Source organism: Ixodes scapularis, unplaced genomic scaffold (assembly GCF_016920785.2).
Source record: "Ixodes scapularis isolate PalLabHiFi unplaced genomic scaffold, ASM1692078v2 PGA_scaffold10__122_contigs__length_95168666, whole genome shotgun sequence".
Lineage (NCBI taxonomy): Eukaryota > Metazoa > Arthropoda > Arachnida > Ixodida > Ixodidae > Ixodes > Ixodes scapularis.
This window is the reverse complement of record NW_024609836.1, coordinates 50,839,053-50,859,733: the sequence shown is the minus strand read 5'-3', so window position 1 is coordinate 50,859,733 and position 20,681 is coordinate 50,839,053. Positions and strand designations below refer to the sequence as shown.

Genomic DNA, 20,681 nt, shown 5'->3' with positions numbered 1-20,681 from the left:
ACACAAATGTGCAAATTATACGCAGCGAATACTTTCAAAGTTGTGGAGCAGCCGCCGGCTATCAGTCTGCAAATCACAATATGTAATTCGCTGTTTACGCAAAGTAGAGGCATTGTTTTTTTGGCTTTCATGAGAAAACTTAATGCGATTGAATCTCAGGTCAGTTGCATAGTCTGGGTAATCATATTTAGATTATTGCTCACTCGGCTCTGTGCATCATATTCGCATAAGTGAGTGCACTGTACAAAGCTGAGGCCTTAAAATCACTCCACAAATACGTAGGCTTACACTAAAAGCGCCTCGGCGATTCGTTGGACTACCCGGTTATAACATAGACAAACATATCGACGAGCACCATTAATACGCTTAGTTTTAAGCACTGCTTGACTGACCTTAGCAGCTCGTAACGTCAGCTGCACTTGGATGTTAGTGAAAGATATACGTAGATAGATAGATATATAGGTGCGCGATAAAAATAGTCACGTCTTGCGAAAGGATTTTCTTAAATTACGAATTACCGCAATGAAACTGCAGGAGAACGCATGATCATTATTAGGCAAAGGGGCATATTATCTACGTATTCGCGATGGCGTGTTAGAGAACAAGCTGTTTTATATCGCGCTTATTATCATATATTATAGATACATGATTTGAGACATGTAATTGCATATTATTTATTATACTTCTAATCTTGTCTTTGACTCAGCTAGTGACGTACAGTCGGTTTAAAAATTAAAACAGAAACTTTAGAATGGTTCGTGTTTCATAGCTTAACTAATTCATTAAAAGATTTTTTTTTTCAATTCAATATGTATATAAAATACGAAACATTAACTAATCTCCGAAAAGAAAGCAATCTATGCCACAAAATTGGCATGAACGATTTCGTCCGGGCTTCTGCTTGGGAACACCTTGTCAGGGGGCCATTATGACAGGTACCATTTCGTCTGAGACCATTTTGTGCCGTACCATTTTTTCTGGATCTCTAAAAAAATAAGGCTTGCGCTCGCCCCCCCCCCCCCCCCCTTTCCCCTCCTAGACAGATACGCTACCGATGACATCATAAGCAAGCCTTGTCTTCTCGGTTGTATTTCTTAAACCGACAAGAATGCAGCACTTTGTTAACCCGAGATTCACTCAAACCGATAGCATTCTATTCTCTCACAAAACCTTAAAATTACGCTTGTGCCCTGAAAAAATTGCTAAAAACAAATGAAGACAATAGGCGGTAATGATTGCACATGCCTTTATAAGGTACACTTTTGCTTCTGATCTTAAAGCTTATAAACTAGGTCGACGTGCACTGTACTAAATTCGGTCTGGAGTTTTTGTTTTGTTTCTTAAGTATATTATTAAGAATGTGTTCAGAACATTAAAAGTACGGCTCCTGACTTGCTGCTGGCGAATTAGATATAACGGGATAGAGTTGGTTACCATTTCTACCTAAAAACATCCGTCGAGCTCGGCGGTTTTTGTTTGTCTCTGTTCTATTTTCTCGTCTGTTTTTGCTAATTCAAATGGGCATATAATTGCAACCCAACCCGGGGGTTTTCTGTTACAATTAGTGGGAAATCATTTCCTATTAGAATTAGCGAGAAAAGCGAAACGCGTATTTTTATACTATGGCGTCTGGAACGCGTCTCCCTGTCCTGTGTTTACCCCGTCCAAAAATGTGGGCCCTCAATTTCCGACCGATGACGTCATAAAAGTGTCACGCTGTCGCCGGTCGCGATCCTGGCGGTGTCACAGCAGCGGTGGTAGATGCGGGCGGCAGACGCCTGTTCTGCTGCAGGTTGCTCTCCAGTGTGACAGTCCACGGAGGCTTCGGCAGCCGGAAGTTGGAAAGCCACCACCACAGCGACACTTGCGTTTGCTCGTGATTTTCGCCAGCATTTCTATGACCAACCACCAGGATTGCGACATCCTACAACCATGACACTCTGGCTTCTTTGACGTCATTTGTGGCCAATTTGGGGCCACTTATGATGAATGGGCCGCACAGGACGCTGAACACACCAGTCGCAGACGCGCTCCGGGCAACAGTTATACAGGAATTCAGTATATCTGACTGCCTTTAGCTGTCAAGCCGCGATGAACGAACACACAGAATCTAGCAGTTTTTCAGCATTGGAAATGTCAAAGGAATACTCTACGAATGACAAAAATAATATAAAGAAATCATAAAAGAAAATAATCAAAGAAAGGTTAAAAACACTTTGGTACAAGTACAGACGAAACCGATATTTAAACTAGCAACGAACATAATAATAATAATAATATATTATTTCCATCACACTCAATGGCGGCGACCAAGGGAAAAAGCTGCATACACAGCTGGACGAGCCCTTGACCGCACGGCGAGAGAACACAACAGGAAAAACAAAAACCAAAAACAAAGAAACATACATACACACAGAGGTTGCAACACGCAAAGATTCACTATGGCAGATAAAGCAATATAATCAAATACGATAACAGTGATTTTAACTAGTTATCATGACCACCCATCATATATAAGGAACAGATTTCCCCTATTGACATTTTATTCTAGTCCAAGTTTTTCGATTCGTAAAGATTTAGTAAATTAGGAATATTGTGCCTCAGCATTTGAGTGCCATAATTTGTTCTTGGCGTGACCACCCCCCAACATTCAGCGCCACGAGTAAGATAAGTAAAAATATTTTTTGAGAGGGGGCCAAGGGTTACTAGAAAGTTTGTGTTCCTAATTAGCTCTATCTTAAGGCTTGTACTGAGCCTATAAGATTACAAAGTGTGCACATTGATAATGCGGAACTTTTTGAATAGGTCGGATGTATGCCATTGAAATGGGACATCGGCTATGGCTCTTATTGCTTTTTTTTTGTAACAAATGTATCCTTTCAAGATTCGTTAAAATGGTGGTAGCCCAAACTAAATTACAATAATTTAAGTGCGAGTAGAACAAGGAATTATAAACTAGTAACTTGACGTGTATCGGTTAGGTATAAGTTCTAGGGTTCTGCGTTTTCGGTTTCTATTTTTTCAAAATTCGGCGTACTTTTTTTGGTGTTTATATTAAAATTCAATTTTCGGTTTTTTTCGGCGTATATTTATGCCCGCAAAAAATTTACCGGCTTTTTTCGGTGAATATAAAATAAACACTAACGGACACCGGATCAGATGATCCTTGTACGTAGCTGTGATATTTGTGATCACTCAAAGAATAACGTCACAGATACATTGAAAAAGAAATGGACACTTCATTTCGCAAATGTGTGCAACTGTAAAAGAAACAAGAAAAAAACGCAGAAGTACAAACAAGTCAGATATGAAGCCTATGCCCCAAAAACATGGAACCTCACCTTCTGTACATCACGAATACGTGATCTCATTATAGTACACACAAACATGTACTTTCCCAGGTTCTCCTTCTTGATCCACACTATTTCTTTCCTGTTAATATATGACCCTGAGCTTCGAGAACACCCTTTCAACGCTAACACTGGACGCTGGCAGGCTGAGGAGATGACGAGCTGCCTGAGCCAAAATCGCCGAAAGAGACACGGTGCGACGTTTTGAAGCACGACACAACATGCAGAGCTTGCATCCAGTCAGTCTTCCTCACGACGAGTTTGAAAACACGCTCGCCACGGCTCTGCGGTACGACTGGACGGTCAAAGTGACCTTTTCTGGTTAAAACTGAATTTAAAAAAATGGATTCGACGAAATTTTATCGGTTTTTATCGGTTTAAATCGAGACTGCCGAACGTAAAAACTGACCTTTTCCGGTTAAAACCGAATTTCCGAAAATGAATTCGGCGTACTTTTATCGGTTTTTATCGGTTTAAACCGAAAACTCCGAACCCTAGGTATAACGATGGCGGTTTAACATGCCGACAGTTCTAGACAGCTTTGTAATAAGGCAGTTAACATGTTCATCCCCCGACATATTATCCGAAAAAATGACGCCTAGAATTTTGAAGGAATTTACAATCTCAATCTTGATTGAGTCTAAACTAAGATCTCTCCTAGTGTTGATTATTTTATTTTTAGGTCGAAAAAGCACTGCTTTTGATTTTTCTGTGTTTATTTGAAGTGAATTATATGTACTCCACAAATTCAACCCGGAGAGCATTCGGTTCGCCTTATCAAATAATAAGTCGGTATTTTCTGCAGAGAAAAATATACTTGTGTCGTCAGCATAATTTACAAATTTCGCTTCTGAATCTACATTGATTATGTCATTTATGTATATATTAAAGAAAAGGGACCCAGTATACTATCTTGCGGTACACCAGAGTAAATAGGTTAGTTAACAGTGGAGATTCCATTGATAGAGACGTATTGCAATCGATGCTCCAGATATAACTTTATTAGCTGCAAGGCATGCCGTCGGAAACCGTAAGTGTCTAATTTTGCTAGAAGTATTTTATGATTAAGGCAGTCAAACGCCTTTGAGAAGTCGACAAACACACCGAGAACCAGTTTTCTTTCTTCGAAGTTTTGGAGAATAAATTATTTTATATATAATAAGGCAGCCTCGGTAGACCTATTTTTCATAAATCCAAACTGTGAGGTATTTATTAAGTTATATTTGTTTGAAAACGTCATTACTCGAGTATAAAGTATTTTTCCGAGAGCCTTAGAGAAAAGTGGGAGTATAGAAACAGGCCGATAATTCCCCATTTCGTTTACGCTTCCTTTTTTATGCAATACTAACACCTTAGCTATCTGCATTTTCTTCGGAAATACGCTCGTTGATAAAGAGAAGTTAAAAACATGAGATAACACCGGTGCTATCAAGTGAACAACGTACTTGACGGGTCTTATCTGAATGCCATCCGCGTCACAGCTTCCACTATTGTTTAGTTGTAAAATTATATAAATTACTTCTGGTTCGACCACCGGCTCTAAAATTATGGAGTCATTGTTTCTTTTGTCACTAAAAGCAGAAGAATGTAGAGTCTCATCATTACTTGCAATATTGATAAAATGCCCGTTAAAGGCATTTGCTAAAGAACATCCGGTAAGTTCAGTACCGTTGAAAAAAAATGTTGTCGATAGAGTTTGAGGGTCGTTTATGATTGAGAAGAGAATTTAACTCTTTCCACATGGCGTCCGTACGTCCTTGTGCTGCTTTAAACACATCGAAATAATAACGCTCCCTGGCGCGCCTTAATTGTTTGGTTAAATCATTGCGGTACTTCTTAAATTGCTTCAGATAATTCTGGTCTCTAGATTTGGCGAACCGACCATACAGAACATTTTTTGTACGAATCTTACCCAGCAAGTCTGGTGTTATCCAACGCTTCCTCATCTGTTTTGATATTTTTATGGGCTTAAAAGGAAAATACGTGTTATATAGTTCATGAAATAACTCCATAAATACATTGTAAGCCCCGTCGGCAGTATTTTCCTGTAATACCCTATCCCAGTTTGCGTTTGAAACGGCGACTCGAAAACGGTCAAGTTCATCGGGAGTTATTTTTGGAATCATTGTTCGTTGCGATTTACTAGCTTTTCTTGGAACACTTTTTAGAGCGATAAATACTGGGAGGTGGTCACTCAAGGCGCATCCAATGACACCAGTTTTTATACAGTCGGTCGAGTAATTCGAAATAAGCAAATCTATGAGTGTTTGAGATTGGCATGTAACACGTGTAGGTCTAGTGATAGCGTTTGTACAACCATTTGAGTTGATTAACAAGTCTAGCGCTCTCTTCGTATTTGTGTCTACTGACATATCAATGTTAAAATCTCCGCCGCAAACAACTGTGCACTTCTCCTTATTAACAAACGACAAAATAATTCAAAAAACTTTAAAAAACACTTCGAGGTCACCCTTAGGTGGTCGGTACATGACAGCATAAATATTTTGATTGCTACGTAGACATAGCGCTTCGTAATCAGGAGTGATACAGCTAAAATCGCTAACAAGTTCACACGCAGGGTCTTTTGTCAGGATAGACAAACAACCACCACGTTTAGTTGTACGATTAATGTAAAAGGATCGTTACAGAGGCAATCTTAAGACATCCTCTTCATCAATATAACAAGTCTCAGATAGCATTATAACCTCGAATAAAAAATCAAATTGACTAAAATGCAACTCAAGGTCGACAGCTTTATTTTTGGCTGACTGAACATTTAGATGAAAGCATGTCATACTTGAGATATAATCTTTACCAAGGGGACTTTTCAGGTTTTGCGGGAGTACAAAAGCGTCATTAGCCACTGCAAAAAAAAAAAAAAAAAAAAAAAAAAAACGAACAGCCACAAAAGATGTAATCTTATTTGATTTAGTCAAGGTCATCGTCATGCACAATTCGAATACTTGGGTCGCCTTCTTTCTTTCTTACGTATGTGAATCCCTCCTTGTGCCAAGCGAACTTGTAACCAAGATTTTTGGCCTTCATCCTGGCATCATAGAACAACTTCCTGTTTGATGCGGTCATGTTCTCTTGCAAGTAAACGTTTTCTGCTCCTGCACCACTTCTCAGCTTCTGCTTGTTTTCAGGCCACACGTTACGTTCGTTTCGGTTGATAAAGCGGAAAATTACCACGGGCGTCTTGTTTGATTTGGTAGGAAGACGGTGGACCGCCTCTACACTATCTCGAGTCAGTTTTGGCACTTCTATTCTATTCGATCAGCGATTTCATTGAGCTTGTCCAGCAGGTTTTCATTCAAGGTTTTAACGAGTCCGTGCACCTCAAGATTATTTGCTCGCCTGTATTGCTCCAGCTTATTAAGCTCTTATGTTTGCATAAGCTACTTATGTTTTCTTTCAATGGGTACATTCACCCTCCTTGCTTCTGAAACTGAACAAGATACATGAAAAAAAGAACATCTGTAAACGGACGAAAACCTCGAGATAAAGGAATGAGACAAACGAAGATACGACAAAAAAGAGATAAAAGCAAAGTAAAGAGGAAAAAAATGACCGCATCTCCACGTGGTGAATGATGTTGATTGGGGCGAAGCTCTGGTGGTGCTGATGCTACTGATTTTGTTCATACACTCTAAAAAAAAAGCGTGCCAACTAGCACCTTTTAGGGTTCTTTCGCTTGTCCAATGGGCGGCACCCTTAAAGGTGCAGAAAAGAACCCACAAAAAGGGTTCTTTCTAATGAACCCTATTTCGGGGTTCTTTTCGGATCGTTTATTGGTTCTTCTTAATGAACCCTATTTTTGGTTCTTTTCAGAACGCTTCTGGGTTCTATTTAACGAACCCTATTTAGGGGTTCTTCTAGGATCCTTTTTTGGTTCTTCCTAATCAACCCTATTTCGGGTTCTTTCCCGAACCCTTTTTGGTGCTCTTGATGAACCCCATTTCGGGTTCTTTCTAGAACACTTTCTGGTGCTCTTAAAGAACCCTATTTCAGGTTCTTTCTAGAACCGTTTCTGGTGCTCTAAATAAACCCTATTTCAGGGTTCTTTTCGTATCCTTTATTGGTTCTTCTTAATGAACCCCATTTGGGTTCTTTCCAGTACCCTTTTTCGTGCTCTTAATGAACCTTATTTCGAGGTTCTTTACGGATCCTTCTTTGGTTTTTCTTTATGAACCCTATTTCATGTTTTATTTGGAACCCTCCTTGGTTCTTTCAATAAATCTCGAGTTCTTTAGATTATGTTGGCGTTATTTTAGTAAACCATATTTTGTACTTCTAACCCTCTTTTATGACAAATGAGTTTTTTTTTACATTCCTAGTTAGTTTTTAGTAAATCGTATTTTGTATTTCTTGCTCCACAAGGTGCGTTTTTTTCTACCAACCAAAGTGTCTTTAGATTGTTCATTAATCGCTAGCACTGGGCCTTTTCGACAGGTTGACAAACATCAGTCTGGCCAAAGTCAACACACTTCATTCCTGTACGTAATTAACTAGGTGACAGGCAGAACAGTAAACATCATGTCCAATCATATACTTTATTGGAGTAGCAAAAATTGATTCTTCTGTTCGCAGTAAAAAAGCTAACAAAATTTGAAACAGTTTCAAGACGATACGGGTATCACTGCCAGCAATGTGCACACAGCTTCTACTGTCGTTCTGATGTCGCTCACTGTCAGGACACCGTCCAAAAAGATGTCAAATTCATTTTCCTGGAGATGGATGAGTGGCATCAGTGTCCGGACTTCCTACAACAAGAAAGCAAGAATATGAACACATGTATTTTCCTCTGTATTATTATGCTGCGAGTTGCTCATTCGCCGCGCTTTCAGATCAATTATAATTGTATAGGTTTCACTAAGAATTTTATTTCTCGTTTAGCCTTACGCTCTAAAACATACCCGCAGATATGATTTCCTTCAAAACATTTAGTGGGTCAATCAGTGCGATCTAGAGAGCGCGACCAGCGGATGACGAAGCGTCCCCTACGAAGCCCCCTTCGCTACAACAATGTGTAAATGCGAAAAATGGTACGCAGCATCAAGCGTTCCCTTTCCATCCAAGAAGTAGTAAAGGAAGAAGATCGGAAGTCAATGAATTACAATATATGTGCAGTACACACGTAAAACAATGCCCAACGTGCCACCGAATTTTCTCTGCTTTTAAAAATGCCCGTGCGTCCACTCGAGGGGCCGATCAATGCAATCTACGAAGAAAACTCGGCCAATGGAGAAGCTGAAAATATGTTTGACTTAAAAATGAAGTCTGTAACGTGACACTGAGCATGAAGTCAGTACGTGAACCGCCATGCTCAGTGACATCTCTCGCTTCATTCATATGTCTAAACATGCTTTGGCCTTTTTATTCACCGAGCTCTCTTCGTGGATTGGTGTGATTGGCTTCTCGAGTGTTCTGCGGGAAGTAGATGCACAGGAATTTTAAGCATGTTTCAAGAAACGTTGGTTTTACCCATATTTAATCCTTCTTGCCCTACAGTCAGTAACAGGTTAAGAAAAAAATCTACGAGCTGGAGAGGAGGAAGCGGACAGAAACTTGTAGGGGAGAGGAGAAACCTCTCCATTTCAAGCGTCCATCGGCTTTCTTCTTTTAGATTTTTCTTAACCTGTCATTTACTTTAGTCGCTTATATTTCCTCTATATTATTTTTATAAAATAAAGCAAGGATATGTTTTATATTACTAGCTCGTATATTGAAGATATAACCCTGACAAGTTTGCATTACCATCTGTGACAATGCACTATACTCGGGGGTGACTTGGGCAAATTTTTGGCAATGTAGTCGAAGTTAAAAACACCCGCGCATCTTAAGCGCCAATCAAGGCTATGCACACGCACTCTTCACTTCAGAAACGCCACAGAAAGTTGTTTCTGAGTATAAGTTAACCCTGTCTTAAACGAATGGCCCCGATAAGCGGTCATCAGTTCGTAATGAGGTAGTAAGTTAACCCAGCATATTTATGGTGGACGAAGGTAAACCTCTGCGTCGTCGCAGTCTGAAACTTGTGATAGATTACAAAAACACCAACTAAAGTATACCTTCAAGCAGCTCTTCGAGGTTCAGAGTGACGTTCTTTTCCTTTGAGGAGCACCTGTGTAGAAGCTGTAAATGCCTCAATCTTGGCTCCCATGTCCTCCGGATGTCTTTGCCGAACGGCAGTTTAACGTCTTGTAGTAACTGAAAAATAAACAACGAATGGACAGTGTTGCTGGTTTACAAAAGTACATTTATGCGCTATGAATTTGTACACGCGGATTGTTTACACACACACACACACACACACATATATATATATATATATATATATATATATATATTAACTAAATGACCACTTACTGTCACTATAGTGGAGTAGGGCTTGGCATCAATTAAAATAATTTCGATTTACGTTTTCTTTTATATTTATAGGTCGCGCTGATCTCGAGGAAAGATATTGTGTCCAGAAAAGGCCTAGAACAACCGATTTTTTCTTTGACAAGTTTTTACTACGTCTTATAAGGCTTAGTACATAACAACTTGTCATTGTGCCTCATACAGAAGTAAGGCATGGCTAACATTTAAAATAAAATATATGTACATATTTGTACAATAACAAGTTCAAATATCAACTTGCCGTTGTGCTCATACACAAGAAAAGCATGGAAAACATTTAAAATAAAATATTTGTACGTTATTATTTAAACTTCAAAACCACTCTAGATAATAATCATATAAAACACTTGAGTAGCCATGAGAGACAATTGTGTTATAAACACAAAAAAAAGAATTAAATGAATATTCTTTTTACTTTTTTGTTTATAAGACTTTTTGTAACTCTAAATCCAACCAATATGCCTGTTAAACTCACTTGATTCAGAGTAAAACAATAGTTAATTAATCGGAATGTTAACTAATTGATTGCCTAGCCTTATTACGAGGTAAAATTATTTAATTTAGCACGTATCAAAAGCCCTTATCTCATTCACAGGCGATAAAACGGGTAGTAAGAAACTTTTGAAGTCCTGATGACCTGTAAAAATCTCGAAACTTTAAGACTAAATATAAAGAAGATAATATTGAGTTACCATTCCGGGAATCGTCATTGCCGGAAATTCCTCAAGGACTGTGAGGGCTCCAGCATCGCTGAGGATCCATTCTTGGCAAGACTGAAACGTCCGCATCATGCGGTCTTGTATCAAGTCGACGTTCAGGGGCGCTTTAGTTATCTCTTCGTTCATGAGCAAAACATGACGGCGAGCACTCACGGCGTCTTCACATTTGTGAGTATCAACGAATCCCTAAAACAAAAACAATGTGTTACGTTGATGCGCCGTTTACGCATGTAAGCTATTTACATAATAGTTGCAGCACTGAATATAGGACCAAGTATAACAGTTATTTTTATCAAACATACATCCACATTTGTGCTAACACAAAATGCACAAAAAGTTCGCGCCTGTCGATTTCCGCACAACACTCCGAGAGCCGATCGTTGCAACCTGCGAAGTCCTCTCAGCGAATGACGACGCGGAACATACGTTTAGACCAAGAAATGCAATCTGCGCTGTTACATTAAGCAAAGCAAGCGGGACGTTTTGCATTCCCTGATGTCGCAGACAGCATCTTTGGGTCTAACCAAATGTTCGGCATCCTCATTAGTTGAGCGGTGCCGTAAATTGCAGTGATTGGCTCTCAGAGTGCCATGTCCCTGGCCGGTCAAAAAACAAAAACGTTTACAGCACCTATTCGCTCACGTTTATTGGGGCCATAAATACGGATACATTAGCTAATTAAAGCCCGGTAACATACGTTTTTACATTTACGAACAGATATCATTGCTCATTTCATTCGCGCTGTAAATTCGAAGTTCTGTTCTTGAGATCTTTCTGGCGGAAAGCTTGAACTCAGCATTTTGTCATATTATATATAGTCAGTATTGTAGTAATGAAATCAGTGTTCGCTTCAAAAGCGTTTTTCTCTTGTGTAGTTCAACATACAAGACTGTAAAATAATGTTTTTTTTTTTTTTTTTTTGCAACGTGCTTGTTTGGACAACTCCAAGTTAAATTAGCATAAAAACAAATTTCAACCGACAAGTAGCTTAATTAATAAGAAGCCGCCCGCTGTCCTACTTATTCTGCCTATGCATCAAACAATTTCCGGCCATCTTGAGCATTACTGTACTTATAGCAATTTTCAAGATAAATTATAAATATTGCCTGATTAGAAGAAGTTTTACCTTGAAATGATGAACAGGCCGATTGCAGTTCGTTTTCAAGAAGCCACCAGCAGACGTCTCCAATCGTCCATGTGCTCATGTTCGCTGACATGTTGCAAGTGATGGCTAAGAGGAAAGGGAGGAAGGTACTTCCTTCTAGAGCTTCAAACCCAAAGGGAGAGGAGGTCAAACATTGTTCCGATCCGCCACTCGTACGAGCGAGTGTGGCACTCCCTCGAGCAACGAAACTAGATCCTGTTGGCTCTAGTGACCTTCAGCGACCCATTCCTGTTCACCGCTAAGCTGACAGCGCGGTGGAAGCTACGTGCTTGCCGGACCAATTAGTCGCCTGGTTTTTATCACCTGACACCTTTCTCTGCGGTTGTGATCACATGGTGCAAGGCAGAAGGTTCACTGGTCAAACGAGCATGACGTTCCCACCGAACTGTCAGCCTAGTGGTGAGCAGATTAGCCCCCGAAACGTCGCTTTTGAACACATTACGGCTTATCTTCTGGGGTGCCGTTGAGCTGCCTGAACCATGGTTCGCTGGCGAAGATAATATGCAGATATTATCTTCGCCATATTATCTTCGTTCTTGTCTGCCAGGAAACACGGCGATCACGTCACCAAGCATGTCCGTCAGCCGCCGGTAAAATTGTTGGCAGTTCACTCTCTTGCCAAAAATAAACACAAAATAAACAAGAGCGAAATTCTCGATTCGGCGTGACACCTTCCGGCAACGGAAACAATCAACACACTGTGTTGAGCAACGCGTGTTGGCCTATTTGGTGGCTGAGCGACTTTTGTGCCGGCAGTACGACAACGCACCTAGATTCGATGATTCAGTGTCCGGTCAGTGACGTGTTTTTTATAGGAATTTATCAAAATAGAGGGCCTGGAAACAAGATTAAATGATAATCGAGCCTATTTTGGAACTCGAAGGAGAAGTGATAATAAATCAATCAGAGAGCGAATTGATGTCGCTGACAAAGAATTTTTCTTCCAATCGGAGCCACCTCCGAACCGTCGATTGCCATTTCTGAACAAATATTTGCTCAGTTAAGCGCCACGTCACGCAAATGCTGGGCGTGCAGGCGGCGCTTATCCCTTTTACATTAGAAATGGGAATCGAAAACATAGAACCAGCCCAAACCGGAAAAATGACCCCGGACAAAATTGTTCGAATAGAAAACTCGGACAAAATGGTTCAAATAAATTTTTTTCGTATTTTTTCTTGCTCCTTATTTTTATTAGCTTTAATTGGTGCAATCCCAACATATAAAAAGATAAATATTCGTATAATGCAATACATTTTTTTGTGAAATAAACATTTCATTACACAAAGAAACTAGTTGTAAATGTGTGCTACGTTTGGCTTCACTCAAAACGTCTTCTTGTAGCTCTTTTCAACAGAGCTAGAAGAGGGAACTCCTTTAAAGTAAAACATCAAGTTCACAAAATGTAACTGTACGGCATCAATTTAAAGCATCGAGCGGGAGATCGGAGAGAGTTGTATCAAGCAGTAAAATAGATTGTTGGGCTAGTTGGTTGATCGGCATAATGAAAAAGAATGCAAAATAAACGGTACAAAGTCGAAGAAAAACACACACGAGACAGGTGCCTGCCCTGTGTGTGTGTTTCTCCAACATTGTCGCGTCTATATTGAGCTTCTTTTTTTTTTATAGCCTCTACAAAAGTTGCATTATAAGAGCATTGAATGTACTTAACAGAACTTCAGAGTAGCACCTTATTAAAATATGAGTGTCTAAAAATCACTTGGGACCATTCTCTCCGGGATTGCACTTGGGACCATTTTGTCCGGGGCCGTTTCGTTCAGGGCCATTTCGTCCGAGGCCATTTGTTCTCCATCCTATCATGCCATATTGCTCGCGAAAACTACGAGAACAGCAACGACCACGTTTCTGTGTTGTTTTTTTTTCCTCATGCCATCCCATTCTCCTAACTCTTGGTGGGCGACCTCAAAGTAGCGAGCGGGGTTCAACGGCGGACGGAGCACTCATTTCTTACACTGCACATAAATTTGAACGCACAGCATATCGAAGTTTAGTTTTGCTTCACTCAAAACGCACTTATAGAATATGCCTATGGGATTATTTCGGGGTATCCTTCTAGACATAACTGCTCCTTGAAATCGAAAAACCACCATTTACAGACTGATTTATTTTTGAAGATAAAGATGACTGCAACACATCACTTGAACCTTCCACGCAGCAGGATTTTTGATGCCCCTCGCGGATGGGTCCCAACTCTATTTTTGCGGCTCGACGCACGCCGCGAAACAATCAGAGGCGCCGTATTGGGAGACGGGTGGTGTCATGACTCATGACCACAAGCTAGGACAACTGCATTCTATACTAAAACAAAAAAAACAAAAAACGTTCCTCTGTTCTATTTTTTTTTCATTCATACGCGCAGTTATACGTATATTGTTTAAACACGACAGCAAGTTAAAAAATAGCTTTTGTTACTAAAAAAACACGACGCCGCTTCATCACCGTATCACTCATTCATCGCAACATGCACTTTTTTGTGTGTGTTGCTCATTCATCGAAGTTTTGCACCTTTGAAAATTTTTATGCATTTTTTGGGGGTTGGGGGGAAATAAACTACACAATCGATTTCCGGAGGTACAGATTTCTTCAAATAAACTTTAATTCAATGACCCGTTTGGTTTATACAAATGAGTACCTAAGAGTAGCTTTATACTAACATTTCTTACTAAATAAAACACGGCGAGCAGTTACGCTAGCAAACGAACGCCAGTGTTCAAACCGCTGAAGCAGGTGGCCCGGGAGTCAAAGGCATCGAAGCCTGTTTCATCTGTGGTCCGAGGCGAAGATTATCTCGGTTTGGTAAATAACACAACGCGACTTGGTAAATAACTACGACATTCCACCTCTCTAAGCTTTCAAGGACTTGACAGCTCGCACGGGCAGCTTTGTTTCCACAGAATGGCGCACCCAATTTCTCGCGTGCAAAGCCTTTCGAGCCTGGTCATTGTGTCCCTCTATCCGGTAGAAGACTTAAGTGACCTCCTTTTTCCAAAGATCGCTTTATCTCTTTCCTGGCTGCAACAAGAACCCTTTTCGCTCTCTCCAGGCCGGAAACTAGCTCTGCATTTCTTTTTTTACTTTGCGAGGGGTGCTTTTGGTTGAGAAAGCACGCTTCTAAAGGATCTTCCCCGAAATCGGTTCTTGTTTAGCGAAAAGAACCCTTTTTTGCTCATTTGGCTCCTTTTTTTCTGAGAGTGTAGGTAGTGACGATGGTGCTGATTTTTTTTATTGCTCATAGGTAGTGCTGAGTTCCGGGTTGCCGTTTCGACTTCATTATTACTGCTTTATGGTCGGTGAAATGCACAGCCAGTGGTTCTTCTAGCGGATCAGCTTGGATCCGCTGGAAGCCGTGGGAACACATCTCCACCGCTTAAGTCAACGGTCCATGTCAGAAAGAAAATTCGTGGTATGGATCGTGGTTATATACGCAGTTGAGCATTTGACCGCAGCGCCCTCTCGTCTATGAACGTTGAGCCAACGCATGCAAAGTTTAACGCGATTATATACGCAATTGACCACAGCGCCTTCTGTATAGACGCTGAGCGGCTACATGCAACGTTTCATTCGTGACAGAAACCCCAGCTCGAGTTACTACCACATCTCAGAGCCCCTACTCGTCCCGCAGTCGTGGCCGAGTGGTTAATGCGGTGGACTAGAAATCCGTTTGGGTCTCCCCGCGCAGGTTTTAATCCTATCGACAGCGCAAACATTTTTCTTTTTATGTGAGCACGGACGCCGGACGGACAGACGGACGAGGCTAGACCCTAGGGAGCTTCGCCCCTTGAACCAATGACGATGCTTCAGATGGTTGAGCCCATGGGCTCAACTATCTGAAGCGCATGGTGTGATTCCTTTAAAGGAATCATATTATGCGCTTTATTAAAAGCCGCCCTGGGCCTGAGAAGATCTATAAAAGCAGGGCGAGAGAGAGGAAAAAACAGGGAAAGAGATATGCTGAAAGAAGGGGGAGCGGAACGGGAGAAGAAAGCCGGAATGTGAAAAATGGGCAGAATAAAAATCCTGCCAGTGAAAGCGAGGCTGCTTTTGAAGGCACATCCAACGCACGCGGGTACTAGTCAAGACCGACAGCTGGTGTCACGAGATAAACAAAAAAATATTTTTAGAAGGATCCCATTGACGTCACATAAGCCGTCACTGTGGCATTGCTGCTTAGCAGCTACCTTCTGCAGCGTGCATTTTGCACCATCGAAAACGACGGTTTAAACCGGAGCACGATTTATATAACGGTGCGACGCATAGGCCCCTCATTACGGTGTGCTTTTTTTACAGGGCACGTAGACCTTTAATAGTGTCTGGTTTTCTTCTCTCACAAGAACATGGTGTCTGAAATCAAGCGTCATCAGAGGGTCGCCCCAGCAGTAAAAAAGGAACACAAAAGCTGTTAACTCGACACCTTGCCTGAATCACCAGCCATTAAGCAATAATACATGTTTCACTTGAGCTAGTTGTTACACATTGGATAGGGTCAGCGAGCGTTAACTGACTTTCTACGTGTCCAATGCTCAGACTACAACGTCTTCAGGTACCATATGTCGGTGACAAGCCACACAACGGCGACCATCTGGAAAAGCCGGTCCCTTCCTACTCTGAAGCTTCATCTGGCAAGGGAGGCCAATCGGTTTCCCCAGAGAGCCACTTCAGATTACTGGGGATGTGGATCTTTCTGCCAAGACCGAGCAAATTCTTGAGCAAGGTCCGAAGTTCGCTTTACAACCATGGCTAGAACCTATCAACAAAGTGGTCCTTGTCAGAACTATCGCTTCCAGGACTCGCGATGAAAAAACATTATATATCACCAGTGAAGGAATCGACTGCCTAGCAAATCAGAAACATCAGAGATCCCCATGTTCCCCTGGCAAATGCTTTGGAGCTACGATACAGGAGTTAAGAAGCAAAGATCTTAGGTTTTGTGTGTCGGATAAAGAAGGTGGTTTTGTCGTCCTGGATTCAGGGTCATATGGTGAGAAAGCCTTAGCTGCCAGGAGAAAACTTCATCCAAGTTGATGACAGGAGCCGCAAAGAATCAAAAATAGGCAGTCACGCTGACTGTCATGCGGAGTGAGCTTAGCAGTTTGGCCACCAAAGTCAAAACAACAAAAGAAGGACATCTTGAGGTGTTTTTCTCGGCCAAGACACACAAGGAACATAAGGAACATATCCCTTTTCCTTATATAATTTCAGAAAAAGGGGAACCTGGCAGGCGCACATTTCGACGTATTTAGCCAAGCATTCATCGCAACTCAGGGACTCCTACAAAATTCATAACTCAGAACAACTCATTTTCCTTCTACAGGAAAATAAACAATGTGTTGCCTCTCACTTCTTTATTGGCATAAAAGACATGCAATATTACATTCCACACGCGAGCATCATGTTAAATATTCGGGACAGTATTGAGAAGCAACGAGGGTCACCGTTTCAAAATGCGGCCGGAGTGAACGTTGACTCCTTTTCTGAACTGTTAGGGTGTTTACGTTGTTTCACGTGAAGGTCAGAAATATGTACAGAGAAGAGTATGCATTGGATTCCGGGTAGCTTCTTACCTCTGCGATGTATATATGGCTTCTTGCGGCAGGATTATTGAAAGCAAACTAAAGGACGGCAAGATCAAGGCCATCGTCCTATCTGTGGATGACTCTCATTCTGTGTAACACTGAAGTGAATGAAGAAGAGGATGGGTGAAACGGAAATGTTATGCGATGCTGCCAAGAAAGTTGCCCCGAATTGAATTTTACCCATGAATTACCCGCTGCAAAATCCGCCAGATTTCTTCACCTGATGCTTGAGTTGAAAGAAGGCCACGTGTGCTATCACCTGCATAAGTTTTATGCAGGTGATAGCTCAGTTACAAGGATGAAAGCCACCATATCAAAGTATAACTAAGTAAACCATAATAAAAATAATTCGGTTCCAAATCTTGAATTGTATTGCATATGTCCTTAGTGAGATACTTAAAGTTTTATTGCAAACGTCTTTAGTTGTATTCGTCGAGAGCAACTACCGGCTAAGCCGAACGCCTATAATGTCATATAATGTCAGTGCTCAGATATAAATACACGTACAATATGTAGTATTTTGTTAAGGCAGATAAACAAGAAAATCTTATATGTTTAAGTTTTCCTACAAAAAATTAAGTTATTTTAAGTAGATTTTGTAGCACCATTTTTAGAGTTTTTCAATTTCCCTTACCCATCGATTGCACAGTTATATTTTAACAATGGGCTCAACACTTTAAATATATTTATTTTGTAACAAACTCGAACCCCATTTGTTAACCTCATTTCCTGGAATACTGGTTCCACAGCAATGTTTTAAACAAAGAAGCAAAACAAAACAAAAATGGAACAACCGCATGAAGCTGTGTATACCACCGGATACATTTAAAGCGTGTGCTATTCGTAGATAACTAGTTCATAAACTGTGGTTATTATACAGGTGAGTTGGTTAAACGTAATCTATAATTCATAACAGAAGACGAACGGACGACAAGGGTGCAAGCACATATTTTGTACGGTTCACACAAAACGTTGTAGACTTTGTAACGAAAACGATCTGTCCATTTTTTTATCCCCTCCCTATTTTTCTGATCGGTGAATGGTTGCTAAATAATGTCACTCAACTAATGATTTCACATGTTTCGCGAAATGGGGCCGAAGATCTCAGTGACACGTTGGCCTAGAAATGACAATTTATCTTTTCATTTTCGTTTTTGTTTTTGCAGTTTAAAAGTCCGAGACCCTGCTTCAATATCACCATGACATATTTCCGTTCACTGAATTTTTCATTTGAAATGCTCTCTGTGTTATGATCTTTGAAACAAACATTCCAGTTAAAGAGGAACTGTAATGACTTTGAACATGATGTGGGTGACATCTTGGGCATTCTAAAACACACGTTTTTTTTTTTTTAGCCTCGGTTATCAATGTCGGAGAGAAAACATTGCAAAGAGGTCATCAGCTTTTCTGTCAGCCGCTCGACAAAAGTGGTACTGAGATCTACTTCGGCGCGATGTAACAAGTAAAACAAGAGGAAAAATGAGATGCAATATTCGCAAATATTTAAGGCACAATTAATTTTTTTATTTATATTTGCGGGGATTGTCTGCAATGGTACGCTGAAGCTATTGTCCTGCAACCTAAGATTAACAAGGGACACTAGAATAGTTGCATTTATGGGTCTGTTAGAAAGAGTATATCAACAATGTTGAAACAAGGCTCAGGCTAAGACGAGGAAACTATCGATCAGATATCTTAACATTTTAGATATTTAACAAATATGAAGTAATGTAAAAGTTTTAATAAATATTACCACCATTCGTAATATGTCAGAACATGGCTCCTATTTTATCTACCTGTTGATATTTGCTTCATGTTATATTAGAAAATCATTATTTTTTTACCTAGGCTGTATATCACGCCAAACGTGTAGCAAAGTTACGAAATTAAAAGAAGTTTGTATAAAATTTTAATTTTACACGTTTTCTTCTAAACCCTAGGCATAAAACTCAATATGTTTGCTTCGTAGCAAAGTTTCTCGGTGGTAGAGTGAAGCTATTATTGTATGGAACTTATTTTTATTGACCTCATTATATAGTGATAAGCCGAGCTGGCAAGGTGGTGTACGTTTTGTCTGATGTAATGGCATCAAATCAAACATTCCACATGCTCAGCTGCTTCATCGAATGATCAACATTAATAAAGCGGAACGCAGCTCAAAGTACAACACGAAGATTGTACAGGCGAAACGAACAACAGTCATTCTTTATGCAAACTTATAGCAGCAGTCAGAATTCAAAAAAAAAATTATGTGCGATAAAACAAGAAACGAAAAACACAGCATAGCCCTTAATTTTTTTATATATATAAAAAAACACAACGCAACCAGCAAACATCGCAGCTCTCTTTGCTTAATAGGATTTTGTAAAAACAAGCTGTGTGTAGCGTCGGTAAATGCGATATGCAAACCACTAACGCTCGTTTTCCAACGCCGTTCGCTCGTTCGCATTAAACTCTACATGGCGCAGCGTCTACATGGCGTTCCACCGTACTCTTTGAAACACAGTTATTTTACGAAAATTTAGATGGCGCTTCAAACAAAGGGAGGTGGAGTTAAGTAAGTGAGTGTAAGCACCCCCCCCCTCCCCCCCTGGTGGGAGTCCCACAACAGAGGTAATCTAGTAAAGTTGACCATGACGGCACAAAAATTAATTCCCTATAAATTTAGGGGAAAATTGTAATGTCATGTGACAGGCCGTCACGTGACAATGTGACGTCACCATGTAGCTTCACTAATTCTCTACTAAACTTAGCGAATCTATATCCCGCTAAATTTAATCGAGCCACGGTGTACACTGCGAAACCTCGCCAATAACGGCTCTCACGATGGGAACGGCGTCGCCAACATCAATTTTGATTGAGGTCTTTCATTTCTTTCGTCCTAGTCAAGATAAAAATCTCGTTTATTGCAAAATAATGCTGAAAGTAGTCTCAGGAACCTCCGATTTTAGCAAAATAATGTATATGCGGGGAATGGAACCGTCGTTTGCAACGCCATATTCGGTACCTTTGTTTCGCCGAGGCCGGAGCTAGCTAAAGCCGATCTGCGTACTTTGCAACACTGGCAGAAAGATACCAAGGCTCAGTTTGCTTCGTGGAAGCGCAGAAAGATTCTCAGATTGAAGATTTCGCCAGTAAGCATGAGCACAAACGCTTACTAACCCCTAGGTTCGATCGCGTAATGGTAGCATTCTTGACTCGGCGAGCCAATAATGTTTTCGCGTCATGTACGAAACCGTGCGTCCTCGGCAATAAAAGGTATGACAGCCTAGTCCTTCTTGCAGGTTAGTGCTAGAGGCGTGAACATGACGGAACTACAGTATCGCACACACGGCTGGCCCACCGCCAGCGCTCTACCGCCTCAAAACGCCCAGGGTCTTTAACGTAACCAAGATGGTGGACGCAAGCGGCGCACAGTGTGGCCAAACATGTCAACAATTTTGTATATCCT

The 20,681-nt window shown here is 40.7% G+C and overlaps 1 pseudogene; it reads right to left on the bottom strand.

Annotated features, from left to right (window-relative positions):
* Nucleotides 1-2,110: 2,110 nt before the first annotated feature.
* Nucleotides 2,111-6,395, bottom strand: LOC120849982 (annotated as a pseudogene).
* Between the last annotated feature and the right edge of the window lie 14,286 nt (nucleotides 6,396-20,681).